At 29.8% G+C, this 4,137-nt stretch overlaps 1 long non-coding RNA gene across 1 annotated transcript; it reads right to left on the bottom strand.

Annotated features, from left to right (window-relative positions):
- Positions 1-2,476: 2,476 nt before the first annotated feature.
- LOC125490566 lies at positions 2,477-3,352 on the bottom strand. Its single transcript, XR_007267760.1, has 3 exons — positions 3,225-3,352; positions 2,824-2,895; positions 2,477-2,573 (listed from the first exon to the last, which is right to left on the bottom strand). It is a non-coding gene; the product is annotated as an uncharacterized LOC125490566 (long non-coding RNA).
- Between the last annotated feature and the right edge of the window lie 785 nt (positions 3,353-4,137).

The following is a 4,137-nucleotide window of genomic DNA, read 5'->3' on the forward strand; positions in this document are numbered from 1 at the left end:
AAAAAAATTTTTTTTTTCCTCTCTCCATTGCAGTTTATTGTACTATAGAATAGATAAAATACTGTAACTAGTTGTGATAAGAAAGAAATAAAAAAAAAAAAAATAAAAAAAAAGTGGTTGGCAGAGGAAGGGCCAATTCAGATTCATTATTTGTTGAATATTATACAAATATATTACTATCAATTACATTTAATGCATAGGACATTATTGTGGTGTTACATTGATTTTAAAAAAAGTATTAGCAAACGATGAGTCTGGATTGAGGGGTGTGTTGGCGGTCCTTCTTAAAAAAAAAAAAAAAAATCTTTCTTGTACAGGTAGAGACAGGCAAGTCATAGAGGTGTTCTGTGGTTACTTTTACAAAATCACAGAATAAAATTCAGAATAACATTACATAGGTTCTCTAATCTGTATTGATATCATGAAAAAAAAAGTATTGTTTACAACTATACTATAACCTCTTTCAGTTAAATTCTTGTTTATTGTTAGATTATTTTCAAAATACTGAAAATGAAAAAAATTGAGTACCTACATAAGGAAATTATCAATTTATAAATAGATTCAAGTCTCAAATTCGGGAGGGCTTGGGAATGTTGATTCTCACTCCTCACAATGAAGAATTGAAGTGGCTTCGCTGGTGCTAAAATCATAAAATTTAACTAGACATAGACATTGGAAGAACTTAAGATGGGAGAGATAAATACGTTATTTGTTAGGAGGATAACACTGTATCTACCTACCTTCGGAAGTTCAAGTAGTTGGAGAGGCAAGGAAATCCGAAGAAATTCATAAGTTTAAGAGAAATAAATGATTAAACCATTAAAGAGAAAACAAAAATATTAAAATTTATTATTAATACTTAATTAAAAACTAGTTTTATTTAGTTAGTTTTATACATTGTTAAGTAGGTAGGACTATCATTAAAGAAAATTGTATTAAGTATAGTAAATTTGTTTAATTATTACAACTATTGCTAATGAAGTAGAAATGAAAGGGGAAGGATACTAGGGTTTTGTGAGTATGTTTGATTCAGTGGAAATGATAAGTTTGAAAATTTCAGATTTTAATTTATTTTGTACTGGTAAAGGATAGCTGTCAAATATTGTTTGAAGGTATGTAAAGAAGGCGGAAACAGAGGTATCATAGATTCTAGATTGTGAAGTAGTTTGAAGAGTAGTAGAAGTAGTTTGAAGAGTAGCAGAAGGCAGATTTGTCTGTGGTTCTTGAATGGGTTGAGGTATACCAGTTTCAGCCGGAGCAGGGATGGGGTATTCAGGAAAATTTGTTATGGAATCAATTATTAAAGATAAATTTTGAGGGGAATCTTGTGGAGTGAGGGAAAGAGTAGGGTTGTTGGTTATTGGGACGACTGTGGGAGAAGTGATAGGAGGGATGGAAGGAGAAGGGGGTAAGGAATGTGGCTGTTCAGGAAGGGTTGTGTTAAGTTCTATGTAAGGTTCAAGGAATTTTAAATTATTAGCATATTTGTAAGTTATGGAAGCTGAGAATTTCTTCTGTTTTAAGTACCGGGTGAAGTCTGTTTTTAGTTGTAGCCATGTTCGATAAGCAGTTTTGTCTGAAAAAAAAAAAAACATAAATGGATATTTAAGTATAGTACTAATTTCATATTAATGCAGTTAAGAAGACCATCTATACATGTAGTAGATGTTATTTTATAATTTAGGTTGTAAATTGTATGTATTATTTAGGTTCTAAATAAGGAAAATGTAGAACTGTGAGTTGTGGTCAATCAGGACTTAGTTTAATATATGAAAGATGTGTATTTACTGATGAAATGTTATGGAAATGTTCAAACAAAGAAAGGAATATTATTAAAATTTATCTACTCACGAGGGATTTGTAACTGTAGTCCTATTTCCTTCCATGCTTGAGATTTCAGTCGCTTCCATGATGAAGAAGATATGTCGTTGGGTTTTTCCAATATTATAGGAATAGTCTGAATGATGGTAATTAAAGTTATAATCGTTTCTTCAGGAAGGCACATTTTCTTGGAAAATGGATAATTTTACGAAAGAAGATGCAGGTAGAGTTAATTCGGTAGGCACTAGGCAGTAATAAAATTAATGGGGGGAAAATTTGGAAATTCCCGCTCAAAATATTTTTTTTTAAAAGGCAATGGAACATTGTTTTTAGATATAATTTTGTTTTTATTTTAATGTAAAAGCAACTTTTCTTTATTAAATTTATTTAAGTTTAGTATGTAAATATAATAATAACAACATATTTTGGTTACTTTATTTAGTACCCATTTATAACTAAAAAGTCAAGTTAGCGCCATCTGTTGTATGAACAACGAAATTAAATTGAGTGAAATTTTAGTGGAAATAATGAGAAAGTAGGAATTTTAATTTTAGTATTGATTCTAAATAAGTTCAGAATGTAAAAAGGGAAGTATAGCATTTCAGAGTCTACAAACTTATACATTAAAGGTACATATAAATAAAAAATCAAGGAAGTAATTTAATTCCGTTTTATTAGAGGTGTCATTCTTGTTTTATTTTAATTTCAGTACTATGTTTCTTGAATTATATCATAGTATACCACCACAGCGACTGTAAAGAGAGAGAGACTTAATTATAAAATAAGTTCTATGTTTCATTCTTAAAGAAATAAAAGTTGGAAGAGAATACATGGTTCAGAATACACATAGGCAAATAGAGTAATAATAAATTTAGGAGAAAGTTTTATAACAAACATAAAGTAAGTTTCATAATCAAATCCACATAGTGGTTATCTATTACTGGAACTATCAATCATACTGAGACGTGAAGGGAAAATAATACCTAATATAAATTTACTTACTTGTTGCAAAATGTAGAATGTAACTTCAATTTCAAAGTAGTGTAGTATTAATGTTCAGTTGTAGGGTTCTGTCTGAAATTAAAATTAAACATGGTTAATGGGTTGTCATTTTTTAGGTGAAATTTAAGAGCAAATGAGTGGGAAACTTATTTAAAAGGCGAGGGGTTGATAATAAGTTAAAATAAGTTGGTATTGGATTAGTCTAGTCATTATTAATAAATACTGTATGGGAGTTATTTAGTTGAGTTAGGTTAGAACACAAGATCCGTAATTCAGAACTATTGTACATATGAATAACTAATAATACAGGTGTTGTTTATTTTGAATATCTATAATTTGAGGTCGAGAATTTAGATTAACAGCATGCATACACGGGTTTTCGATAAAATAATGACACTTACCTATTAGGTTTCACTCACTATTTAAGAGTTTCGTAAGTTTAATCGGGTAAAATTTAGATTTCTTCTTGCTAATAAAACTGGAACTAGAAGTCGTTGTTGATCTTTTGTTTTGTGGTTTTGCAGTTGCGCCGGGAAAAGAAAGGTTCTTCTGTCAGCTGTCAGATTTAGATTTCAGATTAGAACTTGACATTGACAGTGACAGTTTAGTTTTTTTTAATAAATTTAAAGGGTTAGACAGATAAGGTACTTTCTATACAACAGTCTAAAATAGGATATAAATAATTAGTGTTATTAGGTTTTAGAAAACTAGATGGCGGTATTTTGATGTTTTGGTATTGATGGAATATTCAGGTAGATTTGACGGTTTCATGCGAGTACTTTTAGTTTTGTATGATTGATTTGATTTTTCCTTTATAGAGAAAATAAAGCGGTAGGGTATTTACATAGCCATTTCCCGGGGATTATGTGATGATTATAATGTTTCGAAAAACTGAAAGGGCAAAAGATGTGGAAGGAAGGAAGGTAGTTTTATAGTTTGATAAGTGTGCATTGTTAACGTTGTTGGTGGCGCCACATGAGTTGTAGATGAAGGATGAAGTTTTATTTTATTATTGAATGCGATTTATAGTCATTACGAATTTGACCGGGAAATGAAGGGTTTATTGATACTTCGTTCAGACACACACACACACACATTTATAAGGGAAACTTTGGTATTTGTTTTATTTGTAAATTTGATTAAGTGTTTACTTACCTAGCTGATTAATAAACTTATTCCAAAAGTTACCTTTATTTCACAATTATTTTCCAAATGATCAACTAGTGCAGGTACAAGAATTGTTATTCAATAAATATTTTAATAAGAAATGAGGGATGTTAAGAATAAACAAGGATTGTTATAAGGATTAGTTAA

Source organism: Plutella xylostella, chromosome 25 (genome assembly GCF_932276165.1).
Source record: "Plutella xylostella chromosome 25, ilPluXylo3.1, whole genome shotgun sequence".
NCBI lineage: Eukaryota > Metazoa > Arthropoda > Insecta > Lepidoptera > Plutellidae > Plutella > Plutella xylostella.